General features: G+C 36.8%; 1 pseudogene; it reads left to right on the forward strand.

Moving 5' to 3' along the window:
• The first annotated feature begins 18,767 nt into the window (after positions 1-18,767).
• Positions 18,768-18,862, forward strand: LOC127485378 (U2 spliceosomal RNA; annotated as a pseudogene).
• The last annotated feature ends 662 nt before the right edge of the window (positions 18,863-19,524 follow it).

Genomic DNA, 19,524 nt, shown 5'->3' on the forward strand with positions numbered 1-19,524 from the left:
CTAAATAAAAGCTTAAAATGTACCATGCTGCCTCATTTATCTGTGCTGATATTTAGAATTCTTCTCTAAATATTAGGCAAGAACCCTCTTGCACTTATTAATATTGGGGACTTAGTAATAAGCCCTTGGTGAAATCGTATGGCACCCCAAATTCCGGTAGCACATGTGGCACCCCAGATAGCACTTCTGGGAAACTTAAAGGGCCACATTTCAGTGTAGATTTTAGGGGATCTTTTCTGATTTCAGAAGGAATACTAGCTGGTACTCACTCAGGACCAATAGTTGAGCCTGTCTCCATTAGCCAGACTAGAAAACCTCCTAATTCATTGGGCATTGGATAGAGTCCTCTGAAAGATCTGGCTTCAGGGGTGAGGAATTTTTAACCCTACACTACATGCTGCTCTGGTTTTGCTTAACAATGGAAAAAAAACTCAGGAATATTTATTGACATAAAAATATTGGGCACCAGTCAAGATAAAATTCACAAAGTCTATCATCCAATAAGAAAATAGTGAACATTCAAATAGTGGGAAAATACATGCCAGAGCAAGAATAAAAATTACCATATTGAAATCGGCCCAGAACTGGCATAGTTATTAGAATAAGCTGAAAATGATATTATAGTAGTTATAATAGCTGTAGTCCATGTGTTTAAGAAGCTTTCCTGAGTGGCAGGCCCATTTCAAGTGACCCAATATGTGTATAATTGGAGTTTTTGAAAGGAGAGAGGCAGAAAAATATTAAAGCAATAATGTCTGAAAATTCTTCAAGAAACTCAGTGAATCTCTAGCATAAAAAATGTGTAGAAAACTATGCCAAAGCACATAACAAATAAATTTCTCAAAATCAGTAACAAAATGATGGATCTAAAAAGCTGAAAGGGACAAAGGCTCATTATGTACAGAGGAACACAGAAAAAGATAACAGATTTATCATTGGAAGCACTGCCTGTGAGAAGATAGAAAAATAATGTCTAGAAAGAAAAAATCCTGCCAACTTAGAATTCTATAGCAGTGAAAATATCTTTCAATAACAGAGGTGATATAAAGACTAATGTATTCCAAGAATATGGCAGGAAATCTTTCAGGTAGAAGAAAAATGATACCACATGGAAATTTGGAGCAAAATAAAGAAATATTCTAGACACTGAGTTAAGGACAGAAATTGCCAGACTGAATAAAAACATCAAGACCCAAGTATTTATTGCCTAATAACATGCACTTTTAATATAAAGACACAAAATGCTTAAAAGTAAAAGAATGGAAGGGCAAGCATCTTGTGCAGTAGTTAAATTGCTGCTTGGTATACCTGCACCTCATATCAGAGTGCCTGGTTCAAGTTCCAGCTACTCTGCTTCCTATCTGGCTTCCTGTTAATGCTTATCCTGGGAGACAGCAGATGACAGCTCACTGTACTTGGACTCTGTCACCCACATGGGAGACCCAAAAGGAGTTTTGGGTTCCTAGCTTCAGCCATGGCCCAGTCCTGGCTGTCACATGCATTTTCAGAATGAACCAGTTGATAAAAGATGTCTCTCCATATGTTTCTTTGCCTGTTAAATAGAAATGCTAATAAATACACACAAGTTTAAAAAAAATGAAAGGAATGGAAAATGAGAAATGTGAACATATTCATAAGAAAGCTGAAGTGACTGCATTAACATTAAAATAGATTTCAAAGCAAATAATTTCACAACATTCCTATGTGGGTAAGTGAATAAGGGTTCCTCAGAAAAACAGAATAAGACTGTATGTGTTTGTGTGTGTGTGTGTGAGAGAGAGAGAGAGAGAGAGAAAGAGAGAGAGAGATTAAATAATTGGCTCACATGACTGTGGGGCTGGCACGTCTGAAGGTTGGGCCAGCAGTTGGAGCCCCAAGAATCAGTTGGTGTCGCAGTTGTGAGTGTCAGAAGCAGAAATCCTTTCATGTCAGGAGATCTCAATCTTTTCTTTAAAGGTTTTCAACTTATTCATTGAGGCACACTTATATTATGAAGAATAATCTGCCTTCTCAAACTTTACTTGCTTAAATGCTAGTCCCTTCTAAAAAATACCTTACAAAAACATCTAGACTGGTGTCTGACTGAACAATTGGGCATTATAGCCTAGCCAAGTTAATACATAAAATTTGACTATCACAGGTGTGTGATATTTTTAGCTGAGAGCCTGAGACTGAGAGATGGTAAATTGCTTGCACATGGACATATGGCTGATAAGTAGAAAATGGAGATTCAAACTCAGAGAGCCTGTGTCTGTTAAATATGCTCTTTTAATCAACACACTAAATGGGTGAATGAAAATTTATCTTTTTTATTTTTTGATAGGCAGAGTTAGTGAGAGAGAGAGAGAGAGAGAGAGAGAGAGTTATAGACAGTGAGGGAGAGACAGAGAGAAAGGTCTTCCTTCCATTGGTTCACTCCCCTAATGGCCGCCACGGCCGGCACTGCGCCGATCCGTAGCCAGGAGCCAGGTGCTTCCTCCTGGTCTCCCTCGCAGGTACAGGGATCCAAGCACTTGGGCCATCCTCCACTGCCCTCCCAGGCGACAGCAGAGAGCTGGACTGGAAAAGGAGCAATGGGGACTAGTACCCGGTGCCCCAGCTGGGACTATTACCTGGGGTGCCTGCACCTGCAGGCGGAGGATTAGCCAAGTGAGCCACGGCGCCAGCCTGGGTGAATGAAAATTTTGCAATATAGAATTAACCCTTCCTTTGAAAAAACTCCATTGGAAAAAATCATCATTTAGATTATTCTGGTGGTTAAAATTTTAGCATATATATAGAAATATACTGTATATATATTGTGGATGATCTTCATTAAATCTGTATGCATTACACACTTGAGGATTTACTGGCATTTCTTAGATTAAATTTTTCAAGTGAGATCAGACTGTTTTACTATAAGGTTTACTATAGCATTATTCAATGCTTTGCCCATGGATGAATACAGCATAGAGATTAATCCATGGCAATAACAGTATCTTACAGTCACTGTGTATGTATTATGAACAGATAGACTTTCTTTTTTTTTAACTGTTGGATTATTTGCTGGCAGTACTCTATTTGGACATCAGATATTTTTTTCTTTTTCTTTTTTTAAAAATTTATTTATTTATTTGAACGTCAGAGTTACAGAGAGAGAGAGAGAGAGAGAGAGAAGTCTTCCATCTGTTGGTTCATGCTCCAATTGGCCACAATGGCCGGAGCTGCAATGATCCAAAGCCAGGAGCCACGAATTTCTTCCAGGTCTCCCACTCGAGTGCAGGGGCCCAAGGACTTGGGCCATCTTCTGTTTCTTTCCCAGGCCACAGCAGAGAGCTGAATTGGAAGTGGAGCAGCCGAGTCTCGAACTGGCGCCCATATGGGATGCTGGCATTTCAGGCCAGGGCATAAACCCGCTGCGTCACAGTGCCTGCCCCGAAGAGATAGATTTTTCATGCATTATATTATTGAGTTAGACATATTTATTTTCATCATAACTTTATATATCAAATGTTATGAATATATCATCATATACTCTAGCAAAAATATTTCTACTTTTTTAATTTAGTTGAAAGGCAGAGTTACAGAGAGAGGAGGACACACACACACAAAGAGAAAGAGAAAGAGAGAGATTGTTCTTCCATTCTCTGGTTCATTCCTCAAATGGCCTCAACAAATGGCCAGGGATGAGCCAGGCCGAAGCCAGGAGCTAGGATTTTCTTCTGGGTGTCCTATGTGGGTATAGGGACCCAAGCACTTGGGCCATCTTCCTCTGCTTTCCCAGGCAATTAGCAGGGAGCTGGAATGGAAGTGGAGCAGCTAGGAATTGAATCTAACTGGAGCCCATATGGTACACTGGCATCGCAGGCCTGGACTTAACCTCCTACACCACAACTCTGGCTCCCCAAATTATTTCTTCTGAATATTTTGTTGACAGGTTTCTCTTGGTTTTATTTTCTATGTATTCATTTGAGCAGCAAAGTAATGAAATATTTTCAAACAAACTTCATTTAAATATGAGCTACAAGAATGCAATTTTGTATTACTTTCAACCAAGTTGCTCAGGTTTTCATTTGTGCTATGGACTTAAAGAACTTAATCAGCACACTGTAGCCTTGTACCTTTTGTCATATTGGGCCCTAAATAGTTAAACAGGAAAACTCTTGAGGTAATTCATGCAAAGAAAATGTTTAATAATGAGATATTCTAGAAGAATAGTGGTGACCTTATTTCTTCTCAATGTGTTATCCATTTTCAGCTCAGAGCCAAACTTGAATTTCTTCTTCCTGCCAAAAAGAAGTGGGATAACCCCTGTCTATCACACAGCAGAACAGAAGACTGATTCTGCAGAACACAGGCAGTCAGCCAAAGAATAAAGAGAACAGAATCTGCTCAGCCAAATTGGAGAAACCAGAAAGAACTCCTGCGGAAAATACTAATCTGGAGCAGCGATTTATTAGATGGTACTGGAAGGTTTACAAGCACTCTTGCACTTAAAGTTAAGTTTTATCAGGTAGAGGGTGAGGCTGAAGATATTCTGCATTTAGTAATAGGTATCTGGATGCAAGGAAGCATCATCTCATTATGGAATACTACGGAGGACACACAGACCAGAATCAGCTAAAAGTGGCTGAAGGAGCAAAACCCAAAATGAGAACAGAAAGTGTCATTTTAGTCAAACCAGGCTAGGAGTTTCTCTAACTCATTACAAAACATTTGCACAGTAATCACCTTCATTTATTTAATCATTCAGCACAGTTTCTGGGTATCTCTCTGCTTGATGCTGGGGAAGAAATGGAACAAAGCAGATATGGTCCTTGCCTTTTTGGAGATTACTGTCTAAGAAAAGAGTCAGATTAATACAATATTCTAAACACAAATGTGAGAACGCAACTGTGAAATGTCCTCCCATCCTGGGGCGTTTGCTCCAGCTGTTCCCACTGCCTCGAATACACTTCCCTCACTGTCAAATTCTTCCACTGTTTTCAAGTGGTTGCTCAAATCTTGTCTTCCAAATGATGCCTGCCTTGATCATATTAGTTACTCCATCAGTACTACACCATCTCTCTTCACTGGCACTCCCCTTCACTACTTTTTTCTTAGAATTATTGTCTTTTGGCATAGTATGAGACTTCCTGATTTACCACTTTGTTGATGCTGTCTGTCCACTGTTAGAATATAAACTTCTTGAAGGCAGGGACCTTTTCTCTTTTTCGTTAGGTTCATATCATAAGTACCTAGAACAGTGACTTAACTCTATGGTATAATGTTTTCACGTAATTCACCTAGGTTTTTAATTTTCTCAACCAATTTCTTCATGAAATCTCTCTCTCACACACACATGAATAAGCAAAAAGCAAGGTGATCCCTATTTGATTCTTCATTTAATTCTGATATTCAGATTGTGCCAATCAGGGAAGGGACTTCCTTGAAGAATGTTGCCTTAACATGATTTATTTTACTGGAAGTTACCATGTTATAACAACATTATGTACTTAGACATACAAAGGAATTTCACAAAGTTCATGGAAAGTAACATTAAGAGATTTTTATTTTTGTGCAAACTTTTTGAAATCATAAGCAGTTTTGTTTTCATAATAAGTATGTTCCATGAATTTTTTGAAGTTCTCTTATATAAGACAAGGGTGAGTACATGTTGTTTTCAGGATATATCAAAAAGTGCCCTTTGTCTCTAATATCTCATTTTTTTCTGTTTTTAATCTTTTACTGTGTAATTTTATTGCAGTGGTCACTTAGTTGATTACCCCATTACTCTTTTCATAAAATTTCAATTTATGGAACTTCTCCATGGTTTACAGAGGAAAATATTTGAAATCATAGTTTCCTGGAAAATTTAAGCAACATAGGCATAATCCTTGCAAAAGATCTTCAGCATGAAGTCAAGCATTGATTATGTGCCCGTGACTGGGATTTTGAAAAATGAGAAGACATTGAGGGACCTCAAGGAGTTGCCTGGCTCTATTAGCCTTAGAATTGAGCCATTAGAAATGCTTCACTACAGCCTAAGCCCTGGGCCAATCATGTGTAAGTGTTATCATAACTTAAGAAGCCTGATGAAGCTTCTTAAGTTTTTTCCCTCCCTCTTTCTTTAGTGCTCCCTTAGGTCTTAAAACTCGGCAGATGTCGAATCTACATGTAACTGCTTATCTGTATGCATACATCTCTGGTTTATTGATATGGGTTTCCTTAGAAACTGCTATCTTTTACCCCCAGACACTTAATAAGGAAGTCCTGTACCCTTAGATATATGTAGAATTGTAATTGTTCCGAGAGGGTTGTCATTGTCATCTCATCCTCTGGAAATTTACACACAGTGATTCATCATGGTTGGGCATATGTGGTTGGGAGGAATAAGGGATGGGATTGCAGAGTTAACAAGGAGCCAGATCAGAAGAGGAAGCTAAGCTATGCTGGGGCATTTGGAGTTTATCCTTAGAGAAGAAGGATTCCACTGAAATGTTTTATTTTATTTTTAAATCAGAGGATGATACATTTGTATATGTATTTGGACAATCACCTTAGATGTAGAATGAAGAGTAGATTGGAGAGGTGGTAGGATGAGATGCAGGCCAATAGGTTCTAGTGAGAGATTACAAGAGATTACAACAGATTACGAGATTACGAGAAGTTCTAGTGATCTAGATTACAAAAGTGGCAAATTGAGAAGGAAGAAGAATAGAGGTTAGTTTGAGGTGAGTTTGCAGAAATACTAGAGAGGAAAGACCAAAATATGAAATTTATATTTCCGTCTTGAGAATTCGGGTGCCACTATCAGGGTCAAGACTTTATTAGGGGAAAAGATACTGGAATCATGCATGAAATGCTGAGTTTAGATGACTGTGGATTATCAAAATGAATATCTGTGCAGATATTAGGCATGTGCTTTGGAGTCCAAGAGATATATTTGAATATGAGATTAAAAAGTTAGCATTTAATAGCACATAGATAGTATTGAAGTCATAGTCATAGAGTGCAATGAGAGGAAAATAAGCAAACATTCCTGTAACAGGAATATACAAAGAAGATCCTGTAAATAAGGCTGAGATGGTTGCTAGAGAATAAGAAGAAAAAACCATGAGGACTCATATTCATAAGCAATGAATCAATTATAGCCCCTATGAACTATAAGGAAATGTGATACATATGGAAATATCATCTATATGGAAAAGTTACCCAGGAGAAGAGCAGACTAGAGAGGAAGACAGTCATTATCAAAGTCTTCAGATATGAATGATCAGATAGATGATAGCAACTGATGGTGAGGTAGAGGGATGAGTGTGATATGACTGGATAGTGCATGCTTCACAGTGGCAAGAATAGAATTTGGGGTATGGGATCATGGGAAACCTGTATTTAAATATTTTTATTTATTTAATTTTGTTTGAAAGGCAGAGAAATAGACTGATGGAGAGTCATCCTTCATCTCTTGCATGCCCCACATGTCCACACAACTCAGGACTTTGGTATCAAATCAGAGTTAGGTCAGCATACACAGCATAGTTGGGTGATTATAGGTCACCTCCAATCATAAAGTAATGTCAAAGAGGGAAATATTGATTATCTTGGTTTGTTTAGTAAACATTGTAAACATGTATTGAAATGTCAGACTGTAGCCCATAAGTATGTGAAAATATGTTTATAATAAATTAAAATAAATAAGTTCAATTTTAAAAAGTTTGTAGAGATTGGGGGATTTTATAAATTGGGATTGGTATTTAGGAAGATGATTCTGTTAAGCAGAAAACAGTATATTTCATTGTGGAAATGTAGACAATGATAGCGAGCTAAATTTTCCCTGGATATTTTTCTAAGGATGGTGAGGATTTGAGGTAGGTGTGTCTAACTGTTAGTAAAGTTGCTAGATAATCATCTCTGAACTATCTTGTACGTGGCTGGAGTTTGTAGCTAATGTAGTCTTAACCTTTGATAGAAGAATAGATGTAGAAGTGGAACAAATGACCCAATGGCATGAGCTGTGTGAGTGTCTAATTTTCTGCAGGGAGCCCAAGCAATTTTGGGTTCCTTGTGCCAAGCCAAACTCTGAACACCATGAAGTACCTTCCATTCCATGAAGTGCCTCCTTTATCCGTGAGGCATAGTTATGTGACCTTTTAAGTGTGTTGATAGTGTTGTATGTCTTACCCTCATAGAATTTGTTAAAATACATTCTTGCCAGTTTCTATAGTGATCTCCCTCAATAAGCCATACTACTTAAAGGCCAAGAATTTTCTATTTCCAGAGACTGGAATCAGGACTGAAATATCTCCACAGGTACACATATGTAGGTGTATACTTTTGAAAATCTGAAGTGTGTGAACTGGAGAATCCTGCAGGTGCCAACACACTTTCTGTCTATGCTGCACTCAGGGGAAGTTTTCTAAGTTAAGGTGAAGTCTTTGCCTTCAGGTTGGTGAGGAATATGTGGAGTTGAGTTGCTTGTCAGCAGTTCACATTGGTCATGACCAAAAGAGGGCAGCAGAGAGTCACAGATGAGGGGTGATTAGACGGTGCAAAGGAGTGGGTAGAAAGAACAGAAAATTGAGAGTTAGAATTTTGGGTGCCAGAGAGAATGGGGAGGTTAACAAAGGGGAGTTGGGAAACCTCAGGTCTGGAGAAGATGATTAAAGGAAAACCAGAATCTTAAAACTAATGAATGAAGAAGGTAGGAAGGTATTTGCTCCTTGGTCTGGAGGTAATTCATAATGATTGTGTTTTCATTATCAAGAGCAACATTTGAAACCCAGGTCAATCTTCCCTTCTGCTTCTTATCTAATACCAGAATTTGGCCCAGAAAATGTGGCTTGTCTGTCTGGGGATGGAGGGAGGAAGGTTGAGGAAGTTCAGAGGAGAAAAGGAAGGTACAGGAGATTCAGAGAAGTTTCAAAGAAAGGCTGAAATGTCTGCTTTTTATAGATAGATCCAGTTTTACCAAAGTAAAAACACTAGAATTAATGAGTGGGAATGACAGAAAGATCTATTTCTTTCTTTCTTTTTTTTTTTTTTTTTAACAGGCAGAGTGGGCAGTGAGAGAGAGACAGAGAGAAAGGTCTTCCTTTGCCGTTGGTTCACCCTCCAATGGCCGCCGTGGCTGGCGCACTGCACTGATCCAATGGCAGGAGCCAGGTACTTATCCTGGTCTCCCATGGGGTGCAGGGCCCAAGTACTTGGGCCATCCTCCACTGCACTCCCTGGCCACAGCAGAGAGCTGGCCTGGAAGAGGGGCAACCGGCACAGAATCCGGCGCCCCTACCGGGACTAGAACCCGGTGTGCTGGCTCCGCAAGGCGGAGGATTAGCCTAGTGAGCTGTGGTGCTAGCCAGAAAGATCTATTTCAATCTAAAACAATAACTTTCTTCTCTTATCTCACAGTTCTTGGCCCTTGCCTACCTGCTCTAGCTACTGCTTCCTTATGAGTGTGGTTGAATTTTCCTCATCCCTCATAATGACATAAATTTTATATTCTAAGAAAATCCTACTCTGAGCACTTTGTTTTTCTCTGTCACAGCATTAAGTTCACTTGCTGTACCGTGCTCACTGCCATTAATAATTATACATTCATTTGTTTCCCTCCTGTTTATTGTCTGTTTCCCTCTACCAGAGATAAGGACCACATGTGTTTTATTCCTCAAGTGTACCCAGTTTAGTATAATACCCAACTTTTAGTGGTGGTTTAATAAGTATTTGATGGACAAATGTACTGAATAACTTGTCCTTGGATGGAAGATACTTAATATAGACTATATATGTAGTTGACCAAGATGTTATATAAAGATTCAAAGATCAGGATTGTTACTAAAATGACATTTGAAGTCCCTTTCTATCATTCAATTCTGTTACTCTAAGTAATAAGGAGTATAAAATTGATGACTCTAAAATAGAGGCTGTGATGAGTCCATTGCTTATCAATATGAAAAGGAAATAGAATAAATGTGGCTGATTAGAGAGTAATAAAGACCTTGATAAGCCATAAATAAAAGTAGAAAGTATAAGTTATAAGGAGTGTGAACCCTAAACAAGATTGGGGTAAGTTCCTAGGAAAATATTCAATGACTAGTACAAAAGCAGATCTGAAAATAATTACCTTATACTCTTGGTATCTTTAATAACTAGCATACTATCTGACACAGGGTAAATAACCAATAAATGTATGTTGAATAACTAGAAATGTATGTTGAATAATTAGAAACCACACCACCACATTGTCGTAAACCTATTCAGCAATAGGGCCTGCATTTGACAATTTTCCTTTGCATGGTGTTATTTGCTCACTTATGGCTTAACACTCTCCTACTGATAACATACTTGGAACACATTTTTGAAGTGGAGATAAATTATGAAGGTAGTCATACTTCTCACTGATGGATGTGGATGCAGGACTGAATTATTTCTAAGAACATTTTCGGTTTTCTGAAGTTTCTTAGGAACTACTGTTAGGTTTTCTTAAAACTGACATTAAAAACGTATGATAGCAACTAACATTCATTAAGAAGACATGATTTAGAAAAATCAGCTGTTTTTCAGTTTTTTAAATAAAATAATAGTGCTAATAAAATAGATGTTTATTTTAATACTAGATGTTGTGCTGGGCTGATTTTAAGGTGGCCCTAATGATTCTCCCCATGCCTGCCATTCTCCAGCTTTGGTCATCAACACCTCTTGAATGTCAGTGGGATCTGTAGCTCACATATAACTAATAAAATGTGGTAAAGGTGATGGGACACTGTGTCTGTGATTATGTTTTGCTTCATAAGTCTCTGTCTTGCTAAAACACTTGCAGAGTCTCTCTTTTTTTACTGCTAGCTTTGCAAAAGCAATTTTCCCTGAACCATACAGGCACAGCAATGAATTCTGACAACAACTTGAAGAGGAGAGGGAGTGGGAAAGGGGAGGGTTGCGGGTGGGAGGAACGTTATGGGGGGGGGGGGGAAGCCATTGTAATCCATAAGCTGTACTTTGGAAATTTATATTCATTAAATAAAAGTTAAAAAGTTAAAAAAAAAAAAAAAACAAAACTTGATGGAGCCTGGAAGAGAATTCTTCCTTAGCCTCGTCTCCAGAAGAGAACCCGGTCTTTGCCAGTATTCTGTTTGCAGTCTTGCAGAGGTCTCTTATACAATGTACCCAGACTCTTGACCCTCAGGGATGGCGAGTTAAATGTCAGTTATCTTAAATCACTAAGTTTTTGATAATTTGTTACCCAGTGTGGCAAGCAATATAACTATGAGCACATGCAGCAGAATATACAGCAAAACTCCAAAGAAGCTATTTATTTAGTCTTCAAAGCAATGAAGAGATAATACCATATCTTGTTTTAATATCTGAAATAACATAATTTAAGCTGTCTGCAAGATTTTGCTGTACAGGTGTTTCATGTTCATTCAGTATGAAACTTCAGCTTGATGATTTTCTAGAATCGTTCATACATGACAGCTGTATCTCTGCCTAAACATCTTACTGTCTGACAACAATCTCAGGTTGTTATGGAAGTAGAGGTACAATTATTAGTAGTTACCATGAGTCAGATTACATGATAGGCATTTTTATTTCAATTTGTTATTTTTTGCAATAGACCTACAAGACTGCAATTCCTGAACCATGCATCAAGGTGTCTGAGCAAAGGTCAGAGAGCAAGGTCTCTGGCAAACTCATGGAGATACGTTGGGCTATTTTAAATTTTTGAGGGAAACAGCAATAATTGACATCTGTCAGGAACCATGTGAACTACTCGGTAGAGATAGTTTAGTTTCAGCATTGGATTTGCCACAGTACTTCTGACAATGTCCTATCTTTTTTGAAACAGTGATTTTGGGGATTTTTATGACAAAATGTAAGTACTGCTTGGATGTCAACATAGAAAAAGAAATGGGGGTACAGTGTCCAATCCATTTTCAAGGTTTGAGAAGTCATGTAGTATCCATCACTATGGTTAGTAACTGTGGCTATACAAGAATAAAATAAAAGCATTACTTTTCTTTCAGTTTATGTATACATTTTTTCCAAGTGCCTATTAAATATTTAGGACACAAATAATCACTAGGGTATTTGTACCTAACTACTTAATAGATAGAATTGATAGGTATTTCTTCTGGCTCAAGGATGCCTTAAAAATCGTGAGATACTAAGGGTGTTGTGAACTGAGAAAGTTTGGAAGCTATGCAGAGTGTTTAAATAAAAATGCTCCACAATAAAATTTTAGGATTTGTATCTGCTAACAAACTGCATAAATAAGCAAGTCAAATTTTAGTCATTTAAGGATTGTAATATTTATATTGACTCAATTTCTAATACTATTAAAAATGTCATCACTAGTAAAAACAGACAAAGTAGATAAATGGGACAATATCAAATTTGATGAATTTTGTGCACCAAAGTGTATGATCAACAAAGGAACACTTTCAGAAAATACTTTTTTGTTCATCTATTTTAACTACAATTTGGAATAATGTGAAGGAAAGAAACGTCAAAATAGGCCTGGTTATGTAGCAGTGTACTTAGGAATACACACTATTCCTTCCATGACTACCACATCAAATCCAAGAAAATGATAAGGGAAGTAATTTGTGTTTTAGGTCACATGTTTAGTTTAGAACAGATTTCCATAACTCCAGGACTTGATACAATATTCCTAGTAATGCTACTACATATAACCTGTAATTTTAATTATAACATTTTAAGAATTTATTTTACTATATTTAAAAAAAAATATTACTCATTTTCACCTTATTTGAAAGACAGAGGGACACAGAGATACAGAGATATTTTCCATTCTCTGATTCATTCCCCAAATGTCTGCAAACAGTTAAGACTGGGTAAGGCCAAAGACAGGAGCTCTGAACTCAATCTGGACCTCCCACATGGATGGTAGGGACCCAAGTACTTGAGTCCTCACCTGCTATGCTACCTCGTAGGGTTCACATTAGTGGGTAGCTGGAACAGAAGGATACAGACTTGAATTAGGGACTCAGATAACAAAGCGATGTTTTAAGGGCTCTGCCAAATGCCTGTCTCTCCTCCCTCTATCCTTAATAATGCATCATATATATGTATAGATGTGTGTGTAACTTCCAGAACCTTCTCTATGCATTCCCTTCATGTGTGTGTACATATATTAATCTATTTTGTTTGTCTAAAGAGTAACCATGCTGTACCTATAATTCTGGACTTATATTTTTCTCATAACATCACTCTTTGTGACTTTTTCCTTGTCTCTGCAAACAGAGCTACTTAATTCTTGTTCACAGTGGCATTGTATCCAGGCAATAAATGTGTCATAACTTCTTTAGCTAGTGCTATATTGATGGATTTTCCAGTTGCTTGGAAGAAAACTCACCAAGTGCAGGACAGCAGATTAGATACTGGAATGTTTTCTATGAAGTGGAAATTAGGTTGAAAGTTGCTGGAATGTCTTCTAGATGCAGCTTTGAGTATGGAATTCAGCTGTCACTTAAGTGACAAAATGATCAAAGGCAGAAGCAAAATAAAACCTTCTATGATGACAAGAATCAAAGTTCACTAATCTTGTTTGAATGTAACTAAAGAGTGAAAAAGGTCTAAGAATGAATGAAACAGAAGGGGACATTTTGAAGACTTAGAAAATGTATACTTGTAAAAATTTGTACTGTTTTTAACTCAGATAATAGTTTGGTATCAAGAATAAGAGCATAAAGTCAAATAGAAAACAGTTTATATGAAAACAAAGGCTGAATAAATAAGGACTACATATCTGGAATCAAGAACCACAATACATAGGAAATAAAATAATTAAAGGCAATTAGGGTTAGGGTTAGGGTTGGGGTTAGGGTTAAGGTTAGGGTTAGGGTTAAGGTTAGGGTTAGGGTTAGTGGGCTAAGCTTCCACCTGTGGTGCTGGCATCCCATATGGGTGCCAGTTTGAGTCCTGGTAGCTCCTCTTCCAATGTAGCTGCCTGCTATGTATGGCCTGGGAAAGCGGTAGAAGATGGCCCAAGTGCTTGGGTCCCTGCACCCACTTGGGAGACTAAGAAGAAGCTCCCGGTTCCTGGCTTTTGATCGGTGCTGCTCCGGCCATTATAGCAATTTGGGTTAGTGAAACAGCCAACGGAAGACCTTTCTCTGTCTCCTTCTCTCTGTCTGTAACTCTACCTCTCGAATAAATTAATAAAAATCTTTCAAAAAACCAATTAGAACCAATGAGTGAAGATCAGAAAAAAAAAAAAACTAAATTCAATGTGGAATATGGAAGTTACTCAAATAAATTCAAATCAACATCATAAATCTGAGTTATATTTTTGAATTTAGGAGCCATGTAGCTCTTCCCTCACACTTAACACAGTGTCTTGCAGAGTTAAATAATGATTTGTTGAAGAAAAGGAATGACTTAAAATTATTTTGAAATACTTAAGAAAAATTCTTGATAGCTAGAAAATTTGTGTGCAAAAATAATATATTTTTTCAGAAATCTCATAGATATTTGCAAACATGTGCAAAAATTTCCTTAATTAGGCTGCAAAAGTATCAATTTACTTCCTAAACTGAGAATCGTGAAGCCAAAATCTTTGACTATCATGTGCTAAAATTTTAAATTAACAAATATGTATATATACTTCGTACAAACCCCAACCTATCAATGTAAGAAATGAAAAAAAAAAAACCATTCTCACTAAGTGCTGGGTGAGAATTAAAATAAAATGATGACTATAGGCTACTTGTAAACAGTATAGTTCAGAGAAATTCTTTGATATGTGAAGCTGCAATAATTTTTTTTTTGACAGGCAGAGTTAGTGAGAGAGACAGAGAGAAAGGTCCTCCTTCTGTAGGTTCATCCCCCAAATTGCCGCAACAGCCGGCGCTGCGCCCATCCGAAGCCAGGAGCCAGGTGTTTCCTCCCGGTCTTTCATGCGGGTGCAGGGCTCAAGGACCTGAGCCATCCTCCACTGCCTTCCCGGGCCACAGCAGAGAGCTGGCCTGGAAGAGGGGCAACCAGGACAGAATCCGGTGCCCCAACCAGGACTACAATCTGGGATGCCGGCGCTGCAGGTGGAGGATTAACCTAGTGAGCCGCGGCACTGGACGAAGCTGCAATAATTTAAAAGATTTGTTACTGGCCTGAGGACAATCAGATAGGTCAGTGGATCCAAATAAAATATAAATACAGAGTTTGTTAATATTGTATATGGTAAGAAAGGAAACATTATAGGCACCCAATGCACATCTTTTGAGTGGATAAATCACTAGTTTTTCAAATTAGTGAAATTGCAGAACAAATAGTAGTTGAATAAATGATACATTTTTGGAATTGATATAATGTTATTTATTTCAGATTTCATATCAAATAAATTTAATGAGTATAGTTAAGAATAAAAAATTGAATCTATAGAGATGCAGTTTCGATCTTAAGTTAGAGAAGTCCTTTCCAAACATATAATCAAAGAAAAAGTATGTAAATAAATAATGAAATTTTGCTAAAAATATCTTAATAATAAAGCATATGTGCCTACTAAAGGGTCACATGACAAATTTAAATAAGTAATTGGAACATTTCATGAAAGATAGATTTTAACATAATTAAGATAAAACAATGTTGGTAATCAATACAAGAAATATAAATATCCCAATAGAGAAATAGGTTGAGAACATGAGCAAATTATTCACTAGAAGGAAAGAAGCCAAAAAATATGTACACTATCAGAGTAAAATAAATGGACACATGTTACTAGTCCTGAAGCATCAAACTTGCAAGTTTTGAAAAATGGAAGTAGTCAGTTTGGGCTAAAGTACAACCATGGCTCTTCTGTGGGGCAAAATGATCCCTACTGTATGTCAGAGGAGCTTTAAAATCCTTGCACTTCTGGATTGAGTCATTTCTCCTCTAGGAATATATCCTTAAAACACTTAAAGGAAAATGGTGAGGGGCTTATGTACAGGAATCCTCACTGAGGCATCATTTACGATATTGACATATTCAAAACAAACAATGTCTGAGCATAAAATTGGACACAGTGTTGTAAAATGATGAAAGTCACGCTTCATATAATATTTAGTGCTCTTGGAATGTATAAGATATGTTGCTAAATAGAAAGTTTAAGTAGAAAGTAGTATTCAAACAATGCTCTATTTTAAATAACAATCATCAACTATTTTTAAATATAAAGACTTAAATTGTTATTGGTGAATATCTTTGATCTTTGTAGGAGATAGCTGAGAGATTGCAAGTACTCTTATGTTTTTAAAATTTTGTGTAAATATATTTATTTATTTATTTATTTATTTTTCCTCAGAAATCCTTTATTTAAGGTATACCAACTTCATGCATTTTATAAATACAACTTTAGGAACATAGTTGAATCTTCCCATAGGTAAATATAAACATTAACTAATTATTCAAGAAAACAGGATGTGGTAATCATCTTTTTTTTTAAACTTTTATTTAATGAATATAAATTTCCAAAGTACGATTTATGGATTACAATGGCTTCCCCCACATACCGTCCCTCCCACCCACTACCCTCCCCTTTCCCACTCCCTCTCCCCTTCCATTCACATCAAGATTCATTTTTGATTATCTTAATATACAGAAGATCAGCTTAGTATACATTAAGTAAGGATTTCAACAGTTTGCTCTCACACAGAAACATAAAGTGAAAAATAATAGATGATTTTTTTTAAATGAAGATGAAATCAGATCAGACCTATTGTCATGTTTAATCCCAGTGAGAGTCAAGTTGGGAGTTGATAATTTCTTTTTTCTTTCTTTTTTTTTTTTTTTTACAGAGGATCAGTTTAGTATACATTAAGTAAAGATTTCAACAGTTTGCACCCCCATAGAAACACAAAGTGAAATATATTGTTTGAGTACTCGTTATAGCATTAAATCTCAATACACAGCACATTAAGGACAGAGATCCTACATGAGGAGTAAGTGCACAGTGACTCCTGTTGTTGACTTTACCAATTGACACTCCTTTTAAATAGTCATATGTTATCAGATAAAACCTTTGTGTTTAAAAATAAAGTTCTAAGATACAATGAGGATATTAATAAAGATATTAGTGAAAACTCTTTAATATTTTACCATCAACAGCAGCCTGAAAATTCTAACTACTGCAAGCAGGAGAATTTTATCAGCGAATCACATTTATTGAAAACCTATGAACTTAGAATGTTACTGACCACAATTACATAATGCTTTTTTGATATATTTCCTTCTCTTTCTCCTCTTTCTTCTTGGAAAATTCCATGATTATTCTTCAGTTAGTCCCCTAATTGTCTCAGTTTGTGTTGCCTTACAGAATCTTAGCCAGCCAGACCTAAAAGGAGCCCTGGGTCATCCGACTTCATTGTTCTGATTTCCTATTTGAGAGCACAGGGTCTTTATATACTCTCACTGAAACGAAGTCAAAGGCTATGGTAGCATGTTACTCTTCCCTTCTAGAAAGTGTTATGTCCATTAACCTGAAGATGATTCTGCTACTCTAATAATTCTCACAGTTGAGTTCAGCTCTCACAGTTGAATTTATTTTTAGGTATGGACGTATATTTTCTTTGGTTAGAAGAGACCAAGTGACATGTTTTTGCCTAATGGTCTATATGAAAACTGAAATGAATAACATGGCAACACACTTATTTACATCATCTACATAGGACATTCTGATCTACCTGGGCATAGGCATATTTGGGGTTAATGATCCTTTGATACAAATTTTGAAAAATTCTGCTGCAACTACGTTTGATTTAGAATTGTTTCTCATCTATAGTGATATAACAGGACTTCATAGACTATGAAAGCTTTTGATTAAATAAGAATGACTTCCAAGTTGAGTAGAGGAAAATGTTTTGCATATGATGCAGAAGGCATTGGTTCCATGTTCACTCCTATTTTATGTTGTTAAAAAGTCCTAAACCTTAGATAGAAATATTAGAATTTAACTTAAAAGTTTTTATCCATATAAATTATTCTGTTACTTAAATTCTTCACTCTGTACTGATTATATATGCCTTCTAGTAGCTAAGGTGAACATCATTTAGCAAATACAAACTTATACAAAATAAAAATATTGGAAAACAAGCAAATTAAATGTACATGGAGTTCAGAGAGCAAAATGCATTGGCTTCTCAAGTTTATGGTGCTGCAATGTTTACTGGGCAGCCTGGCTACGCTTTACAAGGACCATTTCAGTATATAACCCAGTGATTAGGTTATCAAATTTCAGAGTCTTGGCCTCAGACTTTCAGGCCAGGAATTTGGTGTTATCAGAACTGAGATAATTAGACCTTAGGAAATTGCTTCATTTCAATAAAAAGAGAGGAATATATAAGCTAGAATATCAAATTACTTACTTGTAATGAGAAATATAACTGTAGCTAGGATCGAATCACTCTTATCAACAGATCAGAATATTCTTTCCCTGTAGGCAATAGAAAAGTCTACAAAATTTAATCAAAAGTCTCATTTGATGAAAATGTTTTTTTAATTTTAGGGATTACCTTGTATACATTAAGTTGATACTAAATTAATACCACAAACATGGTCTAGAGAAGAGATAGTGTTGCCCATTGAATATGTTGTGTTAAATCTCCATCCCCTGGATATTCACCAATACCTTTTTTATACTAATTTCATTTTTAGGCTACCATATCTATCTTTCATAACTTCCATATAATATTTTTGGTCTTTTAAAATATTTTAAGTATTAATTCAATGATCCATACTCTAGCACTAGATATACTTGCACAGTCTGATTTCCTCACTGGTCACAGTGTTGTAAATTATTGCCTAAGTAAATGTTTTTGATTGCTTCTTGGCCTTTTGGCTAAGATCAAGTGTAGTATCTGTTTTTATCAGTAAATGTTTTTGAACTGTATACTTTATATATATTTCACTATATACTTTATCTTCCTATGAAAATACAAATCATGCATATGATTTTTAATCAGTTAGGGGGTCACAGTAAATTCCTAAGTGCAGTGACATTTTCATTTTTGGATTTATCTTCACTCATGAGTAAGTTTTCCATTCACCTTATGCGTCCTTGCAAGTATTTTGGGGAGTCTCAAGAAATGTAGTCCTTTCAGTAAAACTGACACCTCTGAAGGCAGTGCTGCATTTCTGAAGGTGCCCCTCAGTAGAAACAGTGTAGCTGCCCTTGTCTGATGTCACAGGTACTGGTTCTTGCCCTCAGGATGCAGTCTTCTGCCGGTTGCATGTGTTCCCCTTTGTGGCAGGCAAGGCTGTGCCTCATTGCTGCAGGAGTTGGGGCTAATGAGTCAAGCTACCGCAAAAGCACTTGGCCGGTCATTTGTACCAATAATGGGGTTAAAGTATATCATGATAACAGTCAATGCCAAAACAAGATATTTCTGAATAAAGTTAAACACTGAGGAAATAGGTCGGCAGGGACTAAGAAAAATCAGTGACAAAGAGTTTGCCTTAGAATAAGTAGTAGATTTTGGGCTGAAGCCACTGCCACTGTGCCTGGAACCCATTGCCATGCTTCTTCCCACACCCACCCGATGTGTGTTCTGGATTCCTTTTGGTTCCAGGTCCAAA

The sequence above is a fragment of the Oryctolagus cuniculus genome, chromosome 1 (genome assembly GCF_964237555.1).
Source record: "Oryctolagus cuniculus chromosome 1, mOryCun1.1, whole genome shotgun sequence".
Classification (NCBI taxonomy): Eukaryota; Metazoa; Chordata; class Mammalia; order Lagomorpha; family Leporidae; genus Oryctolagus; species Oryctolagus cuniculus.